This window comes from Lactuca saligna, chromosome 4 (genome assembly GCF_052625555.1).
Source record: "Lactuca saligna cultivar CGN05327 chromosome 4, ASM5262555v1, whole genome shotgun sequence".
Lineage (NCBI taxonomy): Eukaryota > Viridiplantae > Streptophyta > Magnoliopsida > Asterales > Asteraceae > Lactuca > Lactuca saligna.
Genome location: NC_136420.1, coordinates 295453252 through 295471059, shown reverse-complemented (window position 1 = coordinate 295471059; position 17808 = coordinate 295453252).

The window sequence follows — 17808 nt, the reverse complement described above, 5'->3', positions numbered from 1 at the left end:
GACAAACCTGTGAAACGCTAGCAGGCTCATAACTTGTAGGTGTTGTGAATGACGTGTTCACCGGTGTACTCTATCCCCCTCATGGTTGCCTTTAGGACATCTATTGTTGAGGAAACCCCTTAGCAGTAATGTCCATCCCGATGAAAATCCTAGATTAGGTCCCTTGAGATAGATGTTGTTTTAGGGACGTATAGTGAGGATAACGGGAATGGGTTTTCGGGTTATTATTGGTTGGTAAAAGTAAATATAATTATTTGTTGCGGGTTGAAAACCCTATATGCTCACCAGGCTCCCAAGCCTGACCCACTCAGTTTATTTGTATTACAGGTAGTGGCGCGAGGGCATAAGATGGATGAATCATCAAGTTATTTTGTTTATTAGACCAATTGTTATATGTAACTGTTGTGTGGTCTATCTTTTGTTGTTTATGCTTTTGTGTCTGTATCGGAACATGACATCCCGAGTTTTGATTATATAATGAAAATACATTTCTTTATGAAATGCTTTGGTAAATATTATTTTATCATATTTTGTTTTTGGGAACAAATTCCGCAACTCTTTTAAATCAAAAGGATTTACTCTTAAATTATTTTAAAAGCATATATGAAACCGGTCTTTTCTGGCCGTGATTTTGGGGATGTCACATATTCAGCTATAATTTGCATTGAGGTGAGTCTCCTCACCATATCAATGGGTCGAAGGCACCAAGGCCGACCCATTTTATGTTATGTGGTACACTAGTTGATGTAGTGATATGTGGTATGCTAGTTGGTTAGATGCTAGCTGGTATGCTAGTACTTCTGTGATACTTGCAGGAAATACCATGGGGGGATCTCATGGCGCTTGGATGTAAGACCATGTGGGGGAGCCAATGGCTTTTTGGGGGTGCCCATGGCTTTTCAGGTAAAGACCATGGGGAGAGCTCATGACACTTAGATGTCAGATCATGTGGGGGAGCCCATGGCTTTCCAACTAAAGATCATGGGGGTGCCCATGGAACCTAGGTGTAAAACCATGTGGAGGAGCCCATGGCATCCTGGAGTAAGACCTTCGGAGGAGTCCACGACATCTTTATATGTTTGAATGCATGGCTTGTGGTATATGTAGATTTTATAGATAATATGGATTATGTGATTATGTGATTTGTATGGGGTATGCTCTAGGAAACTCACTAAGCATTAGCTTACAGTTCGTTGATAGTTTCAGGTACATCGGATCCTAAGGGTAAGGCTAAGGTTTGATGGTGCAGCGTGCACTCTCCAGCAGTTTATATGGGGGCACTGTGATATTTGAAATAAAATGTTATGTTATGGATTTTGAAAATAGTTTTCATTGATATTTCATATTTTATGGGAATTTTTTGATTAAATAAAAATGAAAAATTTTATTTAAAATTTTGGGTCGTTACAAGTTGGTATCATAGCCTTGGTTTGAGGGATTCGGGCACACTCTCGGGTGTGTCAGGACTCAAAATAAGGAAATGGTAAAACCGTTTTCAAAAAATCAAAAGTTAATGACTTCTTAAAATGGAAAAAAAGGGAAAGTGCAATATGCGTGATTGGCCGAGACCAGTTAAGTAGTTCCCTAATATGTTAGCCATACTATATTGATATTTGGATTATGATAATCGTATGAATCTTGCTATGTGTATGCTTCCAAAATTGTATACGGTTAGGGTCTTATAGCCTCAGAATGATTGATTTGGCCTTATTTCCCGTTCCTTTTTTGGTTGTTATCTTAGGGTAGAGCATGTTATTCGAAAGTCTATTTGATCCTGTTCTGTGTATAATTTGCATGCATAAGGCAACCTGTTATGATTGAGTTCTGGTTTGATATGGATGGAGCAGATCTTAGGATAGTCTAGGATTTGAACTACGTGGTAACTTGTGAGATATGTTTTGTTTTGGGACGAATTAGGGGATAGGTCTTAAATTAGTGGTTTGGGCAAGGCAATCATTTATATAAGTCTTATAGGGTCTTGATCTTGTAATGTATGTGTTTGTGTCTGTTTGCGGTTGTGTTGGTGTTCACTGCCATGAACTAGTTTATGGCCGTGAATGTGTGTTCGGCCATAAACTAGTTTACGACCAGTCTGTTACTATATATATTGCCAGAGTCTGTCAGAGTGATGTGACTCCAGAGAGTTTGCAGTCAACTGTGTGTAACTTTAGGTGTACCATACATTTTTGATTAGAAACATGTGCATTGCTTAATTATCTTCTTCTTCTACTCATTTGTTGTTTGTGTTTGCTTTGATCACTGGTTTGGATCATCAGATTGAGACCTTAAAATTGGTATCAGAGCAAATCTAGTGTCAAAACAGATTCAAGTCTCGTTTACAGTTGAAGGAATTGTTGTGTTCTTCATTGTTCAAGCTTATTTCTGCATCTGATCGAGTTTTCAAAGATAAGGGAATCAAAATCTGATTAAAAGCAATCATTTTCATCAAAATGTGGGAGTTTATGGTTAGGTATGTTGAAGGGTGTATGATCGTAAACAGTTAGCTCAGCGGTAAACCATTCAAAGTTCAAGAACTGTAAACTGTTTTGGACCGTAATTGACTGTTTGACCATGAACCATTCATCAAGTGCTGACCGCAAACACATCTTGGACCATAAAACTTCATTTGGCCGTAAACGATAGTTTTCGGCCGTAAATAGTTGTACTGTTTTAACATTTTGTTTTCTTTTACCTTTTCATTAATCAAGAAAATTAAAAAAAGGGGGAAAAAATGGATTCACAAAACTCAACAATTCATCATGAACTGGATTCCATAATGTGAACAACTAAACGTATTCCTCGTTTGCTATCTGATGAAGGCTTTTCAGAATGGAAATATCGAATGGAAAAGTATATCAAAATGAAGGACTTCAACATTTGGAGATGCATATTGAAAGGACCTATCAGAATCAACACAACACTTGAGAATGGAGCAATTATTGACAAGGAATTTGAAGATTACATTGATGGAGAATTTTAGATTGTTGAACAACAAGAGAAAGCACTTGCTACACTTACTATGGCTTTTTCACCAGAAATTACTTAGGGTTTTCGGGAATACACGTCTGCGAAAGCACTATGGGAGGCACTGGTTTAAGTCTATGAAGGGAATGTGGACATGAAACAAAGTCATCAGGATATGATGAGACAAAACTTTATCATGTTCAATCATGTCTTGGGAGAATCTCTTGAAGCTCAATTACAGAGGTTCATCTCTCTTACAATTGAGATGAGCTATGCAGGTATCTTGGTGACTAGGTGTGAAATCAATAAAAAGCTACTCAATTCTCTGCCAAAGTCATGGGACATGAACATGTCTATGATTAAGAAGACGAAGGACCTTAAACATCTGAGTTTGGTTGAAACCATGGAAATTATTAAAGCTTGTGATCTGGATGATAAGCAAAGGGAGATCAATCATGTTAATTCATACTCTACTGCGAATCTTGGAATTTAATCCAAAAATGCTTTCTCATCCTTCACTACTCCTCAAGTTCAACCATTTGTTGTTCCTCAACCATCATCATATGTCACTCCATCCATGCAAAGTGTTCAACCTCTGGTATCTTATCCACAAGCTGCTTCATCTTCGAAAGCATCTTCTCCAGTTCTTGCTCCCAAAGAAAATGAAGAAAACTTGGCTCTTGCTACCGGTCTTGTTAACTACTATAATGCTTTTGTGGCTGGTGAGCTACATCCTCAACTATCTTTTGCTGATTTGGATCAAATTCATCCCGAAGATGTTGAGGAGATGGACATCACATGACAAATTGCTATGGCGGTGTTCAGGGCTAAACAATACTACAAGAGAACACGAAAAAGTAATTGGGGAATGAATGCTGAAAAAAAGGTGGGTTTCAAAAAAGGCAAACTTCGATGCTTCAACTGCCATGAACCTGGCCATTTTGCCAGAGACTGTCCAAAACCTGACAGGAGGGAGAACAACGGAAGAATGATGGTGCCAGTAAGTAGCAGCAGGGGAGCTACCACCAATAATCAGATCGCAAATCTTCCAGTGGTGGGTCAGTCGTTTGATTGAGATAACCAAATTCACGACCTGAAAATGTGCATCTTGCCCAGATCAATGACACTGCAGAAGGAGAAGCTGAGTTGGACCCAGAGGCGGAGATGATGGAACTACAATTTGCGTTTATGGTGCAGACTACTTCAGAGCCTGAAAAGTTAGAGATCAGTGAAAACTCTTGTTCTCAAACTTGTATTAATAATGTCAAAAATCTACATGATCACATTGATATAATGCGTAGAGAAATAGAGGACGTACGAGAGATAGCAACTTAGGAAAGGCCAGAAACTCTTAAAAGGAGAACTAGAGGCCAAGACTAAGCACTTCAGGAAGTTATAGGCAAAATATAGGGACAAATGCATTAATTATAAATGTCTTCAGAAAGAACTTGCCGTCGTAACTGCTGAACTTGACACATTGAAGATCCGTTTTGCAAACGCTTAACTTAACTTCAAGAAATTCGATGTGTCAAGTGAAAGAGTTGCATCAATAATTGAACATCAAATGCAATGGAAGGACCAGAAGCAAGTAGGAATAAGTTATGAGAGTGTCCCTCCCCCATTCAATCACAATTACACCGCTACTCCATTGACTCAAGCTGAGATACATCGTGAATCATTTATGGTTTATGGTAAACCAGCAACTGAACATGCAACAAACTGTAGTGCTTGGAAATTAGATACTAACGTTTCTACTTCCGATGCAGATTCATCAATAAGCCAGGGAAAGGAATAAGACAAAAAGATTGAGTCTAATAATTTGGTGTCAAAATTCGGCGTTCTTATTGAGTCTGTGTCTGATTTTAAGACTAATGTTTTAATTTGTGATATTTTTGTGTCGAACTCTAATGTTTTTGATAAATGTGGTATTGTTTTCGTGAAATCTGTCACACCCCGAACCAGACGGCGGAAATGTCCGAGGGCTCGCGTGACTTAAATTGAAATATCATCACAATGAATATACATGAAACATAACATAAACATCACCATGCATTAATAGATTACAACTGACATTGTTCACATCAAGTACATTGTCTAAATATTACATATCCATAACATAAGTTGTTTGAGAGTTTTCAAAACATAACATTCTAACACCCTTGGTATTGTCCTTCAGTTTATCTGTTACCTGAGAATACAAGTTATTTTGTAAAACGTCAACATATAGAATGTTGGTGAGTTCATAAGCATGTTTGGTATGAAAATGCTTTGTGTAGTTTATAAAACATCGAAAATACGATATTTTATGAAACGACAATTGTTTATACAAAAGTATGAAGATCCATAGGTTTATGCATGAATGATTTCAAAAGCGTGTATAAATGAGAAGTTTTGCATTATAGTTATTGAAAATACAAGTGAATAGTGTTGATTTCCCCGAAAAATCCGATGTTTTCCGATAAAATAATATGATTGTTTCGAATTATTATACCGTCACAACGAATGATTATGAATTTCCTTGATTACTTAGATAGTAATGGATTTATTATGTGAGTCGTTATAACCATGCATAATGATGACTAGTTCATCTGTCTTGGCATTCTTTTGAACACCGAAAAGTGATCTTAAGATTCTGTCACCCTAGACTGGCCGAGTTTAACTATAGCGAACATTTGAGGTGTGGGGGAGTCACCCCCGTATAGATCTATACACAAACTCTCGCTCTCCCTCCAGGAGACTTTGATTATAACTACAAACTACGATCGACACTTATTGGTGTCGCCCGTTATTACTCAATCCAAATAAATTTGATTAACCTTGATTATCGACCTGATTTTTGTTTAATTCAATAGACGGTAAGCCTAACAGACGAGGAGAAGAGGACCACGAGGTCCTACTAATCACGTTTGTTATATAAGGCTGTCGAGTATACGAAAGACGCGTTGGCCTATTTCGCATATGATTTATTTGGATCTTACTAGCAATACTAGTGGACCACTAAGGCCGAACAACATGTAGGTTCCATTGAGGGTCCCTTAAGCATGTAATTGGATCACAGGAGGCCCAAATAACATATATTATTATTATTAGGCCCAAAAGTCATGTTTAATGGGTCTCGAAGGCCCAATAAGCATGATTTGAATCTTCCAAGCCCAACAGTTTGAATATTTACTTGTTTTAAGTACAATATATTTGTCGGGAATTTTTGTTTGAAAATTGTTGAATCGCAAAGGCACAAAGTTTGTCGATTGTTTTATAACAATATTTAGATTTATGAAAATATATGTATATATTTTTGCATCCTAAATTCATAAGTTATAATTTGATATTTTTGACCCAAAAAAAATCTTTATAATAAAATAATTAATTCAAAAATATTGGTTTGACCTATTCTGCCATTCTTTAATGAATTTGACAATTTTAGTCCCTTTTTATAGAAAAAATGACATTTTAGGTCCTTGAACTATTTTTCTTGACATTTTGGCTCAAAGACTTATTTAAAATATGTTTTTAGCCCAAAGTTTATTTTTTAGCTGTTTCAGCCCCTTTAGTAAAAATATTTTCATTTATAGCCCAAACTTTTCGCAATTTTCACAAATTTGACCCAAAATCCAAAAACTTTACATTTTTAATCCTTTTTGGCAAATAAGGTCATTTTAACCCCTGAAATAGATTTATTTACTTTTCTCCCCACTGTTTTGATAAATTTACCATTTCAGCCCCTTAAAACCATTTTTTTTCGCATTTTGGGCTGAAAAGCCCAAAGTTTGGCCCAATAGACTACAATTTACATTTCTAGTCCTTTGAAGAGCATAATATTCATAAAAGCTTCTAATATGACTGTTTTGACCCTTTTGGTCCTATAAAAATCATGAATGACAACTTTTACCCAACTTTTGTTTATTTGACAGAATAGTCCAAAAATGAGTTTTAAGTTGTAGTATGCTTATTATAAACTTAGATGATAGTTTTTATTGACTTGTTAAGTGTAATACATCCTAGATCACATATTTTTCCTCCTTGAACCATGGATCTCGAAATATCTTTCATTTTTGATACATATTTACCATATAAACACAAAGAAAATCACACATAACATACAAATACACATAGGTCTACACATTTTACTTGTATTCTCCCCCATAAAACATATGAAAACCGAAAATAGAGGGGTATGAACTCACCTTTGCTTTGATGTTTCTATTTTGAAAAAGAAATGGAGGAAGTTTGATGCTATTTTCGGCCCTAGCAAGCTTTCTTGGGTGGATCTTGAATTTTGATGAGTTCTAGGAAGTATGATCAAGAATTTAAGGTGGTAAGAAGAGTGAATGAGTGTAGAAGGAAATATGTTTGCAAGATCTTACCACTAGTATGAAACTTGAATTGATCTTTGGATGAAATCCTTCTTGAAGCCCTTAGAATTTTCGAAGGTTTGAATGAAGGATGAAGAGTTGTTTTCTTTGAGAGTGTTTAAGGAGATTTTTAGTGAGAGGTGTGTGTGTTTATGTGTTCGGTCGAGGATAGGAGAGGAAAGGGGAGAAGAGAGAGAGAGAGGTGAAGGGATGGATGCATGGAGATATGTGAAATTTGCATGGATACCCTAAGTATATTTGTGAGGCGACACATAAAATCAACCCTTCTTATTCTCTTTTCTTTTGTCTTTTATTTATTTATTTATTTGGGAAGAGAGGGAAAGAGAAGAGAAAAGGTTTTGGGCCTTTAATGCTTAAGTCCCATAAGGTGAAGTCCAAATTGATGGTTTTCGGCCCATTGGGACCTTAAGAGGTTTTACGGCCCAATTTACAACAAAGAATGAGTTTTATGGCCCATTATGGCTTATTGGATTTGTTATGGCCCAATGAGGTCCATTAAAGCTAAACTAATCCATTTTAGGCTTATAAGGCCCAAAAGGGTTAAGTCTCATGAAAGTGGGTCCAATTAAGGGTTCTAAGCCCAAAATAGTCAAATTGGAAGTTTATTGGCCCTTTAGGCCCGATAAGGAAATCCTAGTCAATATTGGACTTAAATCGGGATTTCTAGGGTTTCCAATATTTTGTTGACTATTTGAGCGTTTGCATAGTCTGTTTGATGAAATTTTGTTGTCATTGCATAAACATCATACATGCTTTCTAGTTTCAATCACGTTGTTATCATTGTTCAATGTTTACAAAGAATCAAAATACCTAGTTGTGACCTCATCCCCCCGTTATAGGGAATTTCATCATGAAATTGTTTTGAAGCTAGATTTGAGAATGAGAGAATAGGTGAGGATACTTTTGCTTCATATGGTCTTCGCGTTACCGTGTGAATTCCGGTCCACATTTCGCGTTCCATCTAACCTTCACTATTGGAATGCGACTTTGCTTAGTACGCTTCACCTCCCTGTCCTTGATTTCGACGCTTTCTTCCACGAACATGAGATTCTCATTGATCTCAATATCTTCCAACGAGATTAGGAGAGTGTCGTCGAATAAACACTTATTCAAATTGGAAACATGGAACACAGGGTGTACACTGCTGAGCTCAACGGGTAGCTGTAGTCTATAAGCCATTGGACCGATTCAGCCAAGAATCTCGAAGGGTCCAATGTATCGTGGGTTTAGTTTTCCCCATTTCCCAAAACGAATCACCCCTTTCCAGGGAGATACCTTTAACAACACCCGATCTACGAATTAAAATTCCAAGGGCTTTCGCCGTTTATCATCGTAGCTCTATTGTCGGTCTCGTGATGCTTGTAGTCGAGCTCTGATTTGAATTATCTTCTCGGTCGTTTTGCGTATGATTTCTGGTCCCGTTAATGCATTGCTTAGTGTCTGTCCTCTTGCTAGCTGAGTGCCACCTACTTCAGCCCAACACAACGGTGATATGCATTTACGCCCATACAATGCATCGAATGGAGCAACTTTGATGCTTGAGTGATAACTGTTGTTGTACGAGAATTCGATTAAAGGCAAGTGGGTATCCCACGACCTTCCAAAGTCTATCACACATGCGCAAAGCATATCTTCAAGCATTTGAATGGTTCGCTCGCTTTGACCATCTGTTTGTGGGTGGTAAGCAGTGCTCATGTCAAGTTGTGTTCCCATAGCTTTCTGAAGCGATTGCCAAAAGCGTGAAGTAAACCTATTATCTCTATCTGAGAGGATAAATATTGGTACTCCGTGGAGTCTCACGATTTCCTTGATATAGGTTATTGTCAGTCGTTCCATATTGTATGACTCTTTTATTGGTAGGAAATGAGCGAATTTTGTCAACCTGTCGACTATTACCCATATGGTATCCAAACCATCTGTTGTCTTGGGTAGTTTGGTCACAAAGTCCATATTAATCCTTTCCCATTTCCACTCGAGTATTACTAGTTGTTGTAATTATCCTGAGGGCTTCTGATATTCTACCTTTACTTTAGTACAAGTGAGGCACTTGCTAACGTAAGTGGCAATTTCTGCCTTCATGTTAGGCCACCAATAATGCTGCTTGATATCCAAGTACATTTTATCTGAACCTGGATGGATGGAGTATCGTGTGTTGTAGGCTTCATTCATGACTACTTCTCTGAATCCCCCAAGTTTAGGAATCCAAATCTGGTTCATGAAATGATATGCTCCGTCCTCCTTAACTTTGAAATTCTTTTCCGTTCCACGTAACGCTTCACGTGTTCTGTTTTCTATCTTCATAGCATCGAACTGGGTGCTTTGATTTCCGAGGACATATGAGATTGAATGGTTATTGCAGGAATCTTCACACGATGATTTGGGTATTCTTTTCGACTCAAGGCATCAGCTACCATGTTAGCCTTTCCTGGGTGGTACTTGATTTCGCACTCGTAATGGTTTAGCAGCTCAACCCATCTTCGCTGCATCATGTTTAACTCCTTTTGATTTAAAATGTGTAGGAGACTCTTGTGGTCAGTGAAAATGGTGCACTTTGTACCATAAAGGTAGTGCCTCCAAATCTTCAAAGCGAAGACCAAAACTCCCAACTCGAGATCATGAGTGGTGTAATTCCCCTCATCCTTCTTTAATTGTCTTGATGCATATGCAATTACCTTACCACGTTGCATGAGTACACATCCTAACCCTTGATTTGATGCATCGCAGTAAACCACGAAGACCTTTGTTCCCTTTGGTAATGATAGTACTGGTGCACTACAGAGAGCTCACTTCAGGGTTCGGAAGGCAACTTCTTGCTTCTTTGTCCATTCAAACGACACACCCTTTTGTGTAAGCATGGTAAGTGGCTTGGCTGTCTTGGAGAAGTTCTAAATGAACCTCTTGTAATATCCTAAGAGACCTAAAAATTGATGAATTTCCGTGGGTGTCATTGGAATCGCCCATCCTTCAATGGCTTTGACCTTAGAAGGATCCACATGTATCCCTTCTTGACTAAGAACATGAACCAAAAAGTTCACACTACGGAACCAGAACTCACACTTAGAGAGTTTTGCGTATAACTTTTCAGTTCGTAGGGTTTCCAAGATTTTCCGGAGATGATGGACATGCTCCTCTTCACTTCGAGAGTAGACTAGGATATCGTCGCTGAAAACAATGACAAAATTGTCGAGGAATGGTCGACAGATTCGATCCATCAGGTCCATGAACGCGATAGGGGAATTCGTTAGACCGAAGGGCATTACAACAAATTCGTAATGTCCATAACGATTTCGGAAAGCATTTTTGGGGATATCATCTTCCCGAACCTTGAGTTGGTGGTATCTGGATCACAGATCTATCTTAGATAAGTAACTTGCCCCTTGGAGCTGGTCAAATAGATCGTTGATTCGCGGAAGTGGATAGCGATTTTTGATAGTGAGCTTATTTAGTTCCCTGTAGTCAATACACATCCTAAAGGAACCGTACTTTTTCCTAACAAAGAGAACCGGATCTCCCCAAGGTGAGAAGCTGGGTCGGATAAATCCTTTGTTCAAAAGCTTGTTGAGTTGGCTGGACAGTTCTTGCATCTATGCAGGAGCAACCTATAGGACAATTTGGCGATGGATGTAGCTCCTAGAACAAGGTCAATTTGGAATTCGACTTGTCTTTCTGGGGGTATTCCCAGAAGATCATCATAAAAAAGACATTTGGGAAATCGCTAGCCACTGGGATGTCCCGAATATTGACCTCCTCCTTAGACTTATCCTCTACGTGAGCCAGAAACTTCAAGTCTTTCTTTCGTAGATAATTTTGTGCCTTAATTCACAAGATAAGACGAAGGTTCGTACTGGATTTGTCTCCGTATATAATTATGGTTTCGTGATTCGGGTGGTGAAGGCGAACGACCTTTTCATGATACATAATTTTAGCATGGTGGGGGCTTAACCAGTCCATGCTGATAATCACATCAAAACTCCTAATGTTTACAAGCATCAAGTTTAGTTGGAAGACGTGGTGATTTAAGGTCAGGGTACATCCTATGTAGATTTCCCCTGTGGATTCTTTTTTCCCATTAGCCATTTCCACCGTAAAGGTTTCATTAAGATTTTGGGGTTGTTGTTTTAGCAAGTGCTTGAATTTATTACTCACAAAGCTTTGTTCTGCCCTGATATTAAATAGGATACATGCATATGTATGGTATAAGAGAAATGTACCAGTGACGACAGCGGGATCCTGAACCACTTCTCCTTGACTCATGTTCAGCACTCCCCCTCCTCCTCTATTCCCAGGGTTATTGATGTTGGGGCAATTTCGACGGAAATGCCTAGTCTTTCCATATCCGTGTTGTTGTTGTTGTTGTTGTTGTTGTTGTTTTTGTTGTAGTTGTCATTGTTGTCGTTGTTGTCATTGTTGTCGTTGTTGTTGTCGTTGTTGTCGTTGTTGTTGTTGTTGTTGTTGTTGTTGTTGTTGTTGTTGTTGTTGTTGTTGTTGTTGTTGTTGTTGTTGTTGTTGTTGTTGTTGTTGTTGTTGTTGTTGTTGTTGTTGTTGTTGTTGTTGTTGTTGTTGTTGTTGTTGTTGTTGTTGTTGTTGTTGTTGTTGTTGTTATTGTTGTTGTTATTGTTGTGAGATTGCACTTGTTGCACTTTGTGAGGTTCCCGGAGTACTGCCTAGGGGCACTTGGCGTGGATGAGACTGGAGGATATGGTGTGGCGTGAACTTGGGTGGTTGCAACATTGACTGTCACTGTTTGTTTTTTCTTTGATGACTCTGAGCTTTGTCGCCCCTTTTTCTTGTTATTCTTTCCTTTCTAGTTGTCACTTTCCTTCTTGCCTTCAGTTTCCCCTAACTTCTAGCCCTTCTTGTTGTTGTGGTCGTACAGCTTCTTGGCCAACCTTTTGGCACTGTCGAAGGTTTCAGGATTTGCAGCTATCACATTTCCTTGAACTGGGGAGGCTAACCCCAGATGAATCGTTCGATTTTCTTTCCCTCTGATGTAATCATGCCAGGGCACAACAGATACAGTTCGCTAAACCTTGATATGTATGCATCGATGTCGGAGTTTCAGACAGTGAGATTCCATAGCTCTTGCTCCATTTTTTGAATTTCGCCACGTGGGCAGTATTCGGCCATCAAAATTTCTTTCATCTCCTCCCACAGCATGGCATTGGCTACGGGGAAAGTCATGGCCTCTACATGTCCATTCCACCAGGTGAGAGCTTGGTCAACGAATGTCCATGCGGCAAACTTCACTTTCATCTCCTCGGGGAATTCACATATCACAAACACCGGTTCCACTTTTTCAATCCATGTTTTTAGGGTTATCATTCCTCCTGTGCGATTAAAGGTTCGTGGCTTGGCGTTGGTGAAATATTTGTAATAGCATGTCTTGGTAGGCCCTTGATTTATTCCGTTGTTCGAACTTCCAGCCCCTTGGCCATTGCCTTCATCATTGTTCCCATTGCGGATCTGTGTTAATGCTGCTGTGATTGCCGCAGATACAACTTCTTGAAATGCAGTTGGGTTTATTTCTGGTGGTATCGGCTCGGGGTTTCCACGGGCGGGTCGTTGTGGCATCTTTCTGTCATGGAGCGGAAAGATGTTGAGTGCCTAAATTTTTTTGTGAGTTCGTGGTCCTATAAACTAGGTGTACTGAATCTAGTTAAGTAGTTTCACATATTAACATATAATCATGGAAACATAACACATAACAGATAACAACATCACAATAGAACACATATATTTTCCACTAATAATATCCGTACTTTGATACATGAAGATTTGCTCGAAAGAGCATACATAAAGGGTACAAGTACAACAACGTAACGACTCTATGAGTAGTGTAATCAATTAAACATAGAGTCGATGGTGCATAGCATAGATCATATAAGCGTAATACTAAAGACGGACACGACTAGGCCTAGTCATGATGGGATGTGCTAGTGGGTGGTTATGAGGAAGTGGATGCTCCCTGAAGGCGAGCCACCTGTTGTTCTGCATCTCGGAGTCGAGCCTCCCACCTCACCTACCTCATATGGATCTCTTGGATGACCTCTCGCTCTCCTGTTCTGCACGCTCAACTCTAGTCCGCATCTGGTGCATCTGATCAGCGGTGCTATTAGCCAGATCACCAATGTTCCGCAATCATCTCACCATGTCTGGAAGCACGCGATCAGCCTGTCCTCCCTCTCTAAAGTCATAGAACTCGCGTGCCATGCCAAACAGGGGTCGCTGTCCCTGTTTCCTGCTCCACCTTCAAATGTCGATACCCCAGGGGGGTGTAGGGCCAGTCGGGCCCATTTGATGCGCAGACACCCTAATCGAGTAAGGGGGTTGATGACTTCAGACGCCGCATCCGAATCACCGTCGTCATCATCATTGGGTTCTTCTTCGGAGTCTCCTTCGGCTTCTTCTTCTTCCAGGTCCACCATTGGTTCGGTAGGTCCTCCCTTGATTTCTGCTTAAAGTTCCTCTTCAGAATCCTCCTCGGGGTCTTCTTCAGGTTCCTCCTCCAACCATTCGTTATTCCCCTGGTTAGGGAAATATGAACCTCCGGGGTGATGGAAACCGGCCATACTGTCTGCAAAAGTTTATATAAATATACTACTATTATTCCTAAGGTTTATTATTCAGACATTTAGAAGGTTGGGTTGATGCGCTCTTCTTGGTCACAAAGAGGTATGTTTTAAGTTTATTGACCATCGCGTTTTCCCCAGGGCATGCGATAGTTGTATTCCGGAGGAAATGTAGTTGATTAGGCTACATTGTCCCCCTTAATGAAACTATGAACAGTCCTGGCTTAACCAAGACGCCATGATCATCTTATTTGATTTGGTATTGTGTTCTTCTTCCTATATCACACAAGTAAAGGTGTTTTATCGTTATATTTTATTTGTTTTGTTCAGAGTTGTTTTAGTCCCTCTTTGGGTTATAGTTGCATATCAGTGTGTGGTTGGATATGCCAGTTCACTATAAACAGAGCTCTGATACCAACCTGTCACACCCCCGAACCAGACGGCGGAAACGTCCGAGGGCTTGCGTGACTTAAATTAAAATATCATCACAATGAATATACATGAAACATAACATGAGGTAATTGATCTGCGTGTCACTGTTTGTTGTTTCTTCGATGACTTCTAACCTACGTAATTGATCCACGTGTCAGTGCTAAAACTTGAATTCATTATCTTTTATTAAATCTTGTGGTTCCATATGGGTGCTCTAGAATTAGTATAATCTAGATATAAGTCTTAGGAAGGGTTGGAGAGTGTTTTAGCATCACAAAATCAAGCCAAACTCACCAAATAAGGTGTGTGTGGCCCCACACCTGTGTGTGCGGCCACACATCCATGTGTGTAGCCACACACCCAACCGCAAACACCCTCAACCTCACACCCAACCCAATATATGGATGGATACCCCTTCATTCATTCATTTAGATATTCCTTTTCTCTCTCTCTCTCTCTCTCTACTTTCTCTCACTAAATCGTCAACCAAGAACACTTTGAAGGCTTCATATTCGTGATCTACTCCATCTTCAAGCTCATTATAGGGGTAAACACTTGAATCCTAAGCTTAAAACTCATCATGATCATCATATTCATCGTCCCTTGAAGGTGTATGACCGCACACCTTCATATGGGGGCAACACACACTCAAAACTCCCAAGTATGAAGAGCAAACACTTCAAAAATCATCATATGGACTCAAATGAGGAGTGTACGGCCGCACACTCCTGTGTACGGCCGCACACCCTCTGTACGGCCGTACACACCCTCTGTACGGCCGTACACTCTTGTGTGCAACCTCGCACACACTCTTGGCCGCACTCCCCAACCGCACACTCATTTTCAAAACCATACATCCACTCTAATGCCCATATTTGGCCCTAAACTTGCATAGATCATTAAGTTTGGATCATAAGACACTTATTCTTAATAATTCCAATCCCTAAGGATGATTTCCCATCATGTTTGGTCATGAAACACCTTAGTTCTAACTTATTTATGTGTAATCACATGAATAATAGGGGCCATTGGCGTTCAGGGCATCCGTTGACACTCAAACCCTACGTTAAACGGTGAGTTCATACCCCTACCCTTTTTCAATGTTTTTCACTGTTTTCAGGGGGAGGGGGGATACAAGCAAAGTACAAGGGATACTTGTACTCAAAACTTGTTTTACATGTGTTGTGTTTCATATTACATATTCTTTTAACACTAACAATCGTAATAGATAACCGTTTGAACTTGCAGAACACATTATCACATTATTTGTGAAAAACGTTATAAAATGTTGTATTTTATATTTTCACAAATGGTTTTCCACATTATAATAGAAAAAGCACAACCTTTGAAATTTGAACATGAACCTAGTACATTGTTTTGTCCTCAGTAACACTCCACAGAGATACGCGAGTGGAGGATCATCGTTTGTAACAGTATCTTTTTGTATTATTACTAGTAAATTTGTTATTCCTATAAATTGGAGACACGTCCTCGGAGAACACTCCACAGAGATACGCGAGTGGAGGACCGCCACTATAACCAGAATCTCTTAGATAGGGAGCATGAATTGAGTGTACAGATCTATACGGGGCCGACTACCATGCACCTGGCTGCTAGTTACAGACGAATAGAAAGGTTCAAGGGTGACGAAAGTCATAAAGTGATGTGGACTACTTATTGCCATATCTAGTCTATCGTATGGTTATGGAACTCGTAATTTGGATAACAGGGATTTACTTGTTAGTAATAATGGGTTAGTAATTTGTTTACTTTATACTTATTAGTTTTATGTGCATGTTAAAACTAATACATTTCACAGGGATAACCAGGTTTTCAGAATACATCTTTTACATTACATTTCAGCTCTATAACCAACTTTTAGGAAAATATGGGATTTTCCAGGGATAACAATTGTTCATAACCAGATTCACGTAACAAAACAGATAACCAAACTTTACATATAAGAAAATATGGGATTTTCTTGGGTCGTAACGTTTTCAGAAACCGAAAGGAAACTTGTACACTTTCAGAAAACAAAACCTATTATGAACTCACCAGATTTATGTTGATTTTCAACATGCTTGTATTCTCAGGTCCGCATTAGACAGGTACCCGATGATCCTTTTTGATGAAGACGGAGTGCGTTGAAGACACGTCTTAACTTTTGCTCATATGTACTTATGTATAACACTTGTACAACTTGGTTTTCAAACAATTGTAAACTATCATATGTAATGTAATGGTTGTTTACTTTGCTTGCTATGTGCATTGGTTATGATATTCAACATGAAGTCACCTCCACCCCGGAACGTTTCCGCCTGCGGTTTCGCGGTGTGACATCGCTCTAAACTTGGTAAGGGCTGTAGTAGAAGGAATCAAACTTAACATTGTCTCCACCAAGAAAAGGTTCAGATTCGTGTGAGAGAGGTGGAGATAGTGGTTTTGAAGTAACTGGGGTTTCGGTTCCAGAAGTAGGTGCCCCCGTATCAGATATGTTGACACAAACTTGAGGTTCGGTTGTAGGTGTGGTTATGGTGGTAACTTCAGTGATTAATGGGGCTGGAATAGGAATACAGGTGGTAGTTAGAGATGAAATCGGTGGAGGACATGGAACAATAGTTATAGGAACTGATTGAGTGGGAGAGGTGAAGTTTGGGTACCTTGATGAACCGGTGAAGGAGGAGGTGAATTACCTCAGAGCAAACCCTCATGCTGAGAATGTTCACTATCACTTGACACTGGTTCGGGTTGTTGGTCAGATGGAACCTATTCAGAATTACTTGAAGATTGAACCCTTGGCTTGTATGACCTTTTCTTGATCTTGCGCTTCTTGGGAGCGGAAGGAGCTACTTGTTCAGATTTTTGCTTCTTGGGTGTAGCAAATTTAGAGGAGGGTCCTTCCTTATCACCTTTTCGTTCAGCCTTCTTTCCTCTTTTGACTGGTTTATCAACAGCTTCCAGTCAGCTTTACATTTCAGGAGTGAGCTGCTGCGGTCCTGTGGGAGTGAGTTTCTTGTATTCGTTGATGAGCTTGCTTTCTCCAAAAATACACTTGTACATTGATTCTATAACTAAACCGATAAACATAAATTTTGTTGGATCAGAAACAATAATTTTGGTCATGTGAAAAGTAGTGATGGACGACATCAATGAATCTGCCATTTTTGGAATTTGGAACTTCTCCATCGCCCATTGAGTAACTATGGTCCAAAATCTACCACATGAGATTTCAGAGTAGCAAGAAGCTGAGTTGAGACTCTGAATCAATTGAGTCCATAGAATAGACCCAAAGTACATGTTAACCCCATATTACATACCATAACGAAGAGTCATGAACACCTTGCTTGCACCGCCAGACCCTGCAACCCTCTCCGATAAACCCTTGAAGAGGAGAGTAAAAAGGCCATTCCACTATGGAGGAAATGATTTCTTGAATTTCTTCACAGTGGTAAGAACTTCCGTATACCCCA